This window comes from Nymphaea colorata, chromosome 11 (assembly GCF_008831285.2).
Source record: "Nymphaea colorata isolate Beijing-Zhang1983 chromosome 11, ASM883128v2, whole genome shotgun sequence".
Classification (NCBI taxonomy): domain Eukaryota; kingdom Viridiplantae; phylum Streptophyta; class Magnoliopsida; order Nymphaeales; family Nymphaeaceae; genus Nymphaea; species Nymphaea colorata.
This window is the reverse complement of record NC_045148.1, coordinates 10,937,037-10,948,002: the sequence shown is the minus strand read 5'-3', so window position 1 is coordinate 10,948,002 and position 10,966 is coordinate 10,937,037. Positions and strand designations below refer to the sequence as shown.

At 36.8% G+C, this 10,966-nt stretch overlaps 1 protein-coding gene across 1 annotated transcript in view; it reads right to left on the bottom strand.

The window, feature by feature from the left end:
- Window positions 1-4,135: 4,135 nt before the first annotated feature.
- LOC116264231 (pentatricopeptide repeat-containing protein At1g05670, mitochondrial) overlaps window positions 4,136-10,966 on the bottom strand; it is a 51,888-nt gene continuing 45,057 nt past the window's right edge. The window contains exon 3 of the mRNA XM_050080524.1: window positions 4,136-4,260. The gene's annotated coding sequence lies outside the window, so the exon portion shown is untranslated. The remainder of the gene's footprint in view (window positions 4,261-10,966) is intronic.

Sequence of the window (10,966 nt, the reverse complement as noted above, 5' to 3'; positions counted from 1 at the left end):
AATACAAGCTTTCTTGTTAGTTTTCTTCTGTTATTCTTTTCGTCTAGTCATTTGCTTGAGTTTTGGTTAGTTTTAAAAGTAGTTTTTTTTTTTTCTTTTTTAATCTACTTGTGAATGCAGACGAGTTAAGATTCGTTAAAGTTACTCTGTCTCGGATTAATTGGTATCTGAGCGAAGCTTTATGGGCATTACTGTTTCGCCATTAATGGTGATGGCTCCAGGAGAAAATGGCATGGACGAATAGGTACGCCAATTAGCAAGGCACGCGTCAGTTATGAGGAATATCAGGCAGAATTTTGCTGCCACAAAAAAAAAAATGTAGATTTCATCGCACAAAGGCTCGACGAATTCAGAGAGATTGTTCTGCTCAGTTTTGCAAAACACACAAAACTTTCATGGACTTGCTGTAGTGAACGACCGTCCAACCATATGTTTATCAGATACTGAAACAGGAAGAGGCGAGTGCCATCCCTGGTTATCTTGCTGGAAGCCCTGAAGGCGTGAGAGGATCTTGGAACCGTGGAATCGATGTCGCGCCGGAAATGCCCCGATCATGATCCCATTGATGCCGTGCTGGCGTGCTTCTCTGGACTAACGACGAGGCTTTCATCGGCCGGCCAGAATTACGAATTAAGTTACACTCTTTGGTCATGTTACTTATTCTTCGAGCACTTTACATACAGGTTTAATGGGCCGGAGACCATGTCGTGCGTACAGGGTAGGTTCGACATGGACCAAAAAGCCACTTCTCCAGTTGGCTGGCTCATAAAAAGGTTTACTCTTCCCCATTTTATCAACCCAATGCTCGAACATCTATAGTCTACGGACCACGTGGCAATGAAATTGCAATATGCACCAATATGGGTTAAATAAAAAATTAATTCGCCAAAATAAAAAAGTCTTACGTGTTTTTTTTTCTCCCCCTTGCTTTTGCTGTTTAATTAGGCTGGAAACTACGCACCAACATTGGAAAATCTGGAATTGAAAGCCATGTTTAGGATTTAAATCAAATGACAACTAGGTTTCTTATTCAAATTAAATGATCCCCACCAGGGGCGGAATTAGGATTTTATGTTACCTTCTATATTTAATGCATGCGATCTGAAATATTTTCTAGGCAACAAGCTTTAATTAGTTAACAAATATTCAAGTACAGCAGATTTTTATATTAAAATTAATTCGTTTCTTTGGTTAAAAATTTTTACCGGAAAAACATTTAAAAAATGTGTTCGCGGCTTTTAGAATTTGATTTGATCTTATAACTGAACCACATCAGAATATTTAACATGTCCAAGAGCCACTATATGGCATAGTTTAGATCACTTTGAGTAGAACAACGTGCGCTGTCACATATTCCAACTGGGTTGGACCCTTCTTTTTGACAAAAAGAAAAAAAAAAAAAAGATCCAGCATACCACTTTATTCAACTGTCACTTTGTTGCATGCGTCCTTGCAAGGGTCATCCTCTCTGGCATCGGTTTCCTTTTCTGCATGAGGAAACACAAGTTAGTGTTTGAATTGAGTTGAGTACGAGTGTGTGTGTGTGTATATATATACCTAAAGTCTTAATTTCTTCATACTGCTCACATTCAATCAGAAATCTAAATCTTGCCACGAGTTTGTTAGGAGTTTTTCTTTCTCTTACAGTGAAATTATTTGATTAGGGAAGCCAACACACGGATAAGCACCGTTCAGAAATATGTGGTTCTGTACTCTGTGCACTTGATATGTTACTTTTCACTTTTGTATTAATCTCATTTTTCATACTACATACCAACACACAGTTCTACATCATTTGCCTTATTGCTTTTTCATGTTTAGACTGTAGAGGGAATGTTCTTCTCAGGAAGTTGGATAGGTCTTGTTGGCTTTGAACATCTTCATCTTCTGTTGTAGCCTTCTTTTTTTTAGTTTTATCATCTCAGCTTCTGTGCCATATTTTGGCACAAAATGAAGGGGTTCACTGTGACTTTGCATGTGTTCTTTACATGTAGCTAAGTCAATACTCGTTTCTTTCTTACCTTATGAAACTTCATGTCCATCAGTTCCTCACTTTTATCCTTTGCTTTTTCAGGTTATTGCACAGTCCTCTGAATGAACAAAGATTTTAACAAATTGTGCAGGACGCTGTGGAAATCGAAATTGAATTTGTTTGTGAAGCACTTCCCCGTGACCTGATTGGCATGAATTCAGTACGAGTCAATACATGAAATTGTTACTGCTCGCCCGCTGGAAAACAGTTCCTCTTTTTTATCTTGCATAAATTGATTAATAACGTAGATCCATTTTGGATGTTGGGGGGCTTCATTTGTAGTCGTATTGCACATTCTAGGACTTTTCCTTGATCTGGACAAAGGAAGATTATTTTTCTTGAATTGCATGTGTTCCCTTCTGTACATCTCTTTGGTTTCAGCTTCAAGAACATTTGTATTGATAGGGTTACAGGAGAATGTAGAATGGAAGAAATCCATCTCCTTGCAGTTAAGTACAAGACACTCAGTATTGCTTCATAAGATTTTTACTGATGCCGCCATAGTTTGCATTCCACGAATTTTGTCAAAGCAATAAAACTTTAATCAAATTGAATGTTTTTGGTACAGGCAATTAAGGTATGTTCATCAATAAATCATCGATTCTGATTCCATGCAAAAGAAAATCAAACTTCGTTGAACTAAAAGTTGGAGATTACCAAAATGCTTGTGTGATGCAGAGCGAAAAACAGGCAGCAAACAATTTTTGTTTCTGCTAATCATTTGAAGGCCGTAGGCAGCTGCCAAGGATCAACATTCTAAAGTCAATGTCCTTCAGTTGTCTTAGCATGCTGGTCATGATTTGTTTCCCTTCCATGGACATTTGTCTTCTTTTTTTTTTTTTTTACAATCTTCTTTGACATGTTGAGGGATTTAGCGGTTGTAGTGCAATGTCAATCCGTAGCTCGGAAGAATTTTAGGTGTTCTAGATTTTCACGTTCATTGATAAAAATGAAGAATGCAGAGACTACTATATAATGAATCTCCTTTCCCTTCAACTATGATTGTCAAGGTTGTACATGTTGCTGGAATGAGGCTGCCATCTAGCTGAGAACACTTATGAGCTAAAACTCAGAATAGCTAAGGATTTAGGCCTTTGACTTATCCCGTAAAAGTATACAAAAGTAACAGAAAACCTTGATTATGTCTTGACTGCTAGCAGTTTTCTTGCATGTGCATATCTGTGTGAACAATATTCCTAGTTGGTAAAGTCCATGCGCGTTCAACGGTCAACCTCTTCAAAAGAAATCTTCAAGCTTCGCATATTACATGGATGAGCTTAGCAGCAGCTTGAAATTGGTTCGTTCATGGAATTAGACAAGCTCAATGGCAAGCTCAAGTGATCTTAGTTAATCTGAGCTTATACTAGCTCAACTTCTTGCAAAAATAAACTTGAAGTGCATCTAGTGCTGAATATCGTATCGTAAGTCCTGCAATTCTTTCGCAAAATTATACATTTTGGTTGGTGGTGCCAATGTGTTGGCTTCTTCAATTAGCTGGGGAATGGGTTGTAGGGCTGTGTCACTTGGGTCAGAAGGACGTTAAGATTATGAAAGAGGAAATATCAGGTAGTCCTGCATGTTGTTAAGCGCGGAACAGCCGTTGATCTCAAAAGCCCGCGATCTCAACACCGTTGTTCCTGTCGATGTAAGAGTTAATTTTGGGACCTCTTACGGCAAAGTTCTCTGGTGTTTTGTGCAGGTGAAAGTCTCGGAAATTGAAAGGGCTTCCACTTCAGATTTTTATCATGCCCAAGAGCCAAAGGAAAAAAGAAAACTGCAATGGTGGGAAATAAACCAACGGGCTAACTCCCAATTTACCAGAGTCTACGAGGCCAGAGTTTCTCAGCATAAGCAGATATTCCTTTTTTTTTTCTTTTTCCAGCAGCAAAAGGAAGACCATTTGAGATTCCTCTCGACTATCCGCACCTGGCGTGTTCTCATCAGATGCATCATACTATGAAGGAAACTATCAATACTAAGATGGTAAGTGAATTTCATTCAAAAATCTGTTCTTTTATGGACATTATTTTGCATGAGCTCATTGTCTGGCACTTAATTTTAGCCCTACTCAAGGGCCACCAACAACACGACAAAACTCTAAGGACTACGGAGTGCACTATTGCAGAACAGAACTTATTTTTCCCACAGCCTGGTAACGTCTCCATCACAGCTTCATGCACATAAATGAGTCGCCTTCTTTTCACCATCTCTGATTTTTTTTTCTTCACCTTGCAGACTATTCACCATGGTGTAATATCCACCATCTCCGGAAGAAAGGAATTTTATAGCATCCGAGAAGGCCTATAAATATCTTTGGATCATATCTAAACAAAGGAAGCTTGTGCTATGAGCCCTTCAGAAGGTGTCTTCTTTCGTAACCGATAACTACTCTAAACATGCCCAGAAGGCATCTTCTTTTCCAACAACTGATAACTGCTCTGCTGCTCTACCAACTAATCTTATGTTCAAATTTGGTGCAAAGCAAAGGTTCAATTAGACTACACCAGGGAGCTAAACCTCAAATCTACATCCAAAAATTCATGATCCATATATGAGATAAAACTTCAAAATAATGCGACCAAAAAATGGGAAGCGCCTTGTGCTAGCACATTTTAGAATAGATTAAGTCGGTTGGAAAATTATTGCTGAAATCTTGGAGTGTTTTGGAAATTTTCTTTTTTGTATCCTAAGCCTTCATCTTCTCCCTTCTTCTTCAGGCCAAAGTGCCAAAGGGTCCTCAGACCGGTGAAAAGGGATGCTCACCCAAAATCATTTTGTTTTCATCAGTTCGTCTATTTTTTCTCACTTGAAATGCTGTTTTTTTGTAAGTTTTACGAAAAGGTTCAAGGTGGAATCACGGGCCAAGGGTAGGGATGTTAATATATTCAATTGACTTTCTGACTGAATTAGTAGGATATGGAAAAATAATAATATGCGAGTAAGAAATCAGATCAAATTTGGATTTGAGAAATGATATTCGATCGGACTCAGATTTGGATTCAGATAAACATAAACATCCTATAAGATTTAGTTTTAAATACATATCATATATTCAATGCCCTTACATTTTAAAAATCGGCAGCATGTGGTCCAAAATTTGGAATCATATATGAATGTAAAAATCGGATTTGGATTTTAAATTCGCATTCGTATAATGACTTTTCTTCATTTGTATTTGAATCTAAGTATATAAATAACGGAAAAAACAGATATAATTAAAAATATATCTTATTCAAATTTAATCCGCTAACATCCTTAACTAATTAGGGGGTGCTCTGGCCGTTGTTCTAGCTCCGAGTAAGGGAGTGTCATATCTTCCCTACTTTTGTCGGACGAGCCAACGGGTTGGTCCTCTTTCTGTTCCCCTTCTTCTAGAATTCGGTCGAGAGTCATAGTCATGTCTTTTTATGTTTCTATTTTTATTTGATTTTCCAGCAAAGTGTTTTTTTTTTTTCTTTTCCTTCACATTTTTATATTTCTAGGATTGAGTTGTTTCCGTGCATTAATGCCTTTTGCAAGTGTGCTGGCCGGATGTCTATACAAACTTGGCTGTTTCTTTTCTTCTTCCTCCTTTGCTCAAGCCTCTGTTTTCCTCTTTTTATTTTCTGTTTTATGCTGATTTTCAGCACATTATAGGTATAGATTAAAGGCATTTTAGATCAGTGGTTTACTGTACTTTATGTATACAATGTGTATTCCTTTTATATAGGAGTATATATATAACATGTTTGGAGGAGAATAGAAACGAGCCGGCAACCTCTTCATTGCCCTAGCTGGTCAATGTTCTTTCTCCCCACCACTAACATAGTTTATAAAATTGTTCTCAATATATATATATATAGGAACTCTCCTTTTATGTAAATGTCTAACAATCGGCGCAATCTGGCTAAGTTTTGCTATCTATTTTGGCAATAATAGTCATTTGTTGGATTTAATATCAATCTAGGCGCGTATATTGATTTGTCTTTAATGGGGTGACAGATTGCTATTGTAGATGGAGCAAGTAAATCTAATTTTTAGAGAAAATAAAAATATTGGCGAACCTTCGGTAACTTTTCAAGATTGTATTGCTATCTAAGTTGGCAGTAATATTAATTTATTAGATTTATTAACTATGTCAGCAATCTTTATAATTGGTATATATCTATGTATCTGGATTTGTTTGGTCATGCATGACATGAACATTACCTGTATATATGAAGATGTCCCATTTCATATGAAATAGCCAGTTTCATACGAAAGAAATGCTATATGACCTTTCTTTCATCTGAAAGAGTATGTATGTATACTACCTCTTGATGCATCACATATATTATATTGCCATAAGATCCTATCTGGATCTCATGTTTGTTCTTTGAGAAATTTAGCCTGTTGCATGGTTAGTTAATGATGTCAATTTTATATTTCGTTTCTGTTTTAGATCGGTAGATAGTTGAAGGGCATGACCAACAAATGTGGTAAAATTGATGCTTTTGTTTTTGGTGTTTTTATCAAAGATCTATGATGCTTTTAGCGAGATATTTTAAATATTTAGCTGCCCGGTAGATAATTTCAAATTTATGTGTGCGTGTGTATGTTACATTATAATTATATTGAGCTCCAAAAGAGCTTTTTAGTGGGTAAAACAGACGTCCAAAATTTTATAAACCAAAATAGGAAAGCCAAATAAGGAAGATCAGGGCTTTCCAATTGTAGCCAAACAGGATTTGGACCACAAATTCGGACTGCTCTTATTGCATTTTTTTTGCCTTTGTTCGATAACTTTTCAATAAACTAAATTCCTATTTTTTGTAAACTAATAAAAAAGAAGAAGACCAATGTGGAGGTTTAGGGACGACAAAGTCGAATAATGAGGGCCGAGAGCGAGCTGTCACAAACGTGGAGGTTTAGAGATCTTTTTCTTCTTTTTCTGCCTCATTATTGGATTTTGAGAGGTCCAAAATGTTAGGACCGCAAACTGAACTCAATGAGAGCAAATGTTAAGTCCATGGAAAGGTATTGTTCAGATATTGCAAAGATCTTGTTCTCTGCAGTTCAAAGAACAAAGCCTTGACATATTAGCAATTGCCCGGACTACATGCTGCAGAGCAAACCTTCATGCCACATTAGAAATGACGTATGGTTCTCTGCCAGAAAAGCTAGATCTCAAGGCAGCTAAGCTCTGCAGTGAATTAAACGTCCAAATTCAATGGCACCAAGATGGTTATATTATCTTCCCAAAGGGCTGCAAACCCCTTGCAGACCAATCAGCTTCTCTTTCTCCACATATAAACTATTGACATACTTGAAGAGCAGATAATACAGTGACCAACAGTACAGCGTAGTGACCTACTTTTGTATCAAGACCGAGGGATGGATCCAGCGTTGTGGTAATATAAGTAAAATCCTTCCACGGCATGCAAAAGTCAGGACCACCACCTCTACGGACACCATCAGTACATGTATAGAATATATTAGTTAAGTGAGATCCACCACACATGGTACTGGAACTACCTTTTTCCCAAAACTCAAGTCTTCACATAAAACAATGTGAAGAACTAAACTATCCAAAGAAAAGTGTTAGTTGCTATGGTGCCAAGTATCAGAGAAAGAGAGAGACAGAAGCCATGATAAGTTGCTGTCATCAACCTCTCTTTTTCTGTTTTCTTTTGTTTCAGATTCAGCAGTGTCCACTCCACACAGCATAAGTCATACCTGAATGGAGTTGGTCAGTTTCTTCACCTGCAAAAGTGGGGATTGCATAACAGTTGAGGACTTGAGTTTATAGCACATCTTCAGTGGCAGTTGCTTTTCCAAAAGTTTGAGTAAGACAATCTTCGCGACACAGTGTTGGCTGGCGACTGTACAACCGGAGAGTTGGTTTTCGTAAAAATATTTTTAGGAGGTAATTGATATTGAATTCTAGACTCAAATCTCGTAGTCATTTTCATAAATATGTGATTTTTTATTTAGAACACATCCTATGAATTTGTTTAAAGTTTATATATATATATATATATATGTAATGATAAGTACGATACTTGAATTGAAAAATATATCATAAAACCAACTCCTCGGTTGTACGGTCACCAGCCAACACTGCGTCGCGAAGCAGGTTATGCGGTCGCCAAGTGCCAAATCTGGCTTAAGTAAGTTTTGGACAACAGCGTGAGATTGTCTTACTCAAACTTTTCAAAAAGCAACTGCCACTGAAGATGTGCTATATAAACTTGAGTCTTCAACTGTTATGCAATCCCCACTTTTGCAAGTGAAGAAACCGACCAACTCCATTCAGGTACGACTTATGCTGTGTGGAGTGGACACTGCTGAATCTCAAACAAAAGAAAAACGGAAAATTGAGGTTGATGACAACAACTTATCATGGCTTTCTCTGATACTTGGCACCATTGATGGAGTAATCACAATGGAACGGCGTCCCTGTTAGGCTCTTGTCTGTGCAGTAGGTCCACTGCCAGCAGCTTCTCAAATGCAAGAAGCAGTACCTGTAAACAATAGCGGGAAAAGAAGAAGCTGAAGAGAAAAGAATTCACGGGTTTGCTTTTGAGGGGCGCAGCTTTGCTAATCCAAGAATACATATTAGTTGTACATATGCTGAGATTGATAGTCCACCTCTCAGGATTTCCCAAATCCCAGCAACAGTTATGGCAGGGAGAATTTATGGTAAGAGGAGAAATGGTAATATTGATTTTGTAATCAATTTTCTCTTTAATTTCGTAATGCAGAATCTCCTTTGCAGTTACAAAGAAAAGGATAGGGCTCAGGGCCACTATCCAACATCTCCCACTTGGTCATGAGACCGCTAGTTTCTTTCCACTATTGTGGGTTTTCAGAATTTTTAGTTACGTGGTTTTCAATAATTTGTTTGTCCATTGTAACTCAAGTTTCTTCAAGGTTTGTAGCGAGGTTTTCCATTCAATGGTTTTCCGTCGCAACATTTCATATATATCTTAGCCTCATTTGGGTTACATGCTTGGTAAACAAATTTTCGGGTATTCCCTTAGTTAGGGGATCTGCTACCATGTCATTAGTAGGCATGTATTCAACTGAGATTTCATTTTTCTCAATCATTTCATGAACATAATGGTATTTCACCATTATATGTTTACTCTTTGAGCTAACAGCTCCATTTTTCATAAGAGATATTGTTGCTTGATTATCACAATATAATTGAACTGGTTTATGATCAAGATCTAATTTCAAGTCTTTTAGGAACCGATTTATCCAAACAACAAATGTAGTTGCAACATTACATGCTACATATTCTGCTTCTTGTGTGTGTTAAGCAACACATCCATGTTTCTTATAGGACCAGACTATCGTACTACCTCCAAAAAGGAAAACGTATCCAAATGTAGACTTACTGTCGTCTTTGCAACTTGTAAAATCTGTATCGGAATAACCAACTAGAGTTAATTCATCAACTTGGTAGGACAATTTCAGTCTTTTAGTTCCTTTAATATACTGAAAAATTCTTGTCACCTTGCCAGTGAGGCCAACCAGGTTTACTTTGGTAACAATTCACAAGACCAACAGAAAAACTTATGTCGGGTCTTCTACAAAGCATTAGATACATTAAACTACCAACAGTCTGTACATAAGGAACATTTAATTTTTGTTGATCTTCTCCAGGGCAATCGCTCTTACTTAGATTTGTACCTTTAGCTATAGGAGTTCCAATTTGTTTGCAATCTTGCATGTGAAACTTCTTTAAGATATAATCAATATATCGTTCTTGGCTCAAACTCAGGATTCTCGAGTCTATCTCAAGTGATCTTTATTCCTAATATATAGGATGTTTCACCCATGTCCTTCATTTCGAAGTTCTTATTCAACCAAATCTTTGTTTTGGATATTATACTATTATCATTTCCAGTCAACAGAATGTCATCAACATATAAAGGTATGATACAAAAGAGACTTCTACTTTTTCATACATATACACACTGGTCTAGCTGATTTGCTATGTATCCAAGCTTTGTAATTGTCTTGTGAAAGGAAAAAAACCACTGTATTGGATACTGGTTTAATCTGTACAATAATTTATGTAACTTGTATACTTTGTCTTCATTTTCTTTGATGACATATCCTTGCGGTTGAGACATATATATGGTTTCCTTTAATTTACCGTTGAAGAAAACAATTTTCACATCTATCTAATAAACATCCAAATCATAGAATGCTACGCTGATCAAAATTATTCTGATTGATGCAAACTTTGCTACAGAAGAATAAGTTTCTAGGTAATTAATTTCTTCCTTTTAAGAAAAACATTTTCCCACCATTCTTGCTGTAAACTTCTCAACTATTCTATTGGCTTTATATTTTTTCTTTAGCACCCATTTACACCCAATGGGTCTTCTATCCTTAGGAAGATCTACTAGTTCTCAAACTTTATTCTTTTCTATGGATTCGATTTCTTCATCCATAGCGTTTACCTAATTTGATTATTATTGCGAGTTTATCGCATCGTCATATGTCAGATTGTCAGACATTGAACAATATCTGCTAAATAGCATAGCTCCTCTGCAAGATATACATAATAATCATTCAAATATGAAGGAGGAGCTCTATGTCTTTTATGACCTAACAAAGTCTGAGTTGATAAGGTGTCTGAATCAGTTGGTTCATTACCTAATTGTTCCTCAGGCGGTTCATTACCAGACTGTTCCTCAGATAATTCATGCTCAGTTGATTTATTACCAAACGGATCCCCAGTCGGTTCATTACCAAACTGATCCTCTGAATAAATCAGATCTTCCAGTAGATCGTCATCATGATCTTCCACTTGATTATTATCTTTGTTATTGAGTTCTTCTAAGAACTCTACATCTCTACTTTCTAAGAGCCTCATAGTAGAGTTATATAATCTGTAGTCTTTGAATTCTTTTGGATATCCAATAAACACACATCTTATTGATCTATTATCCAGTTTAT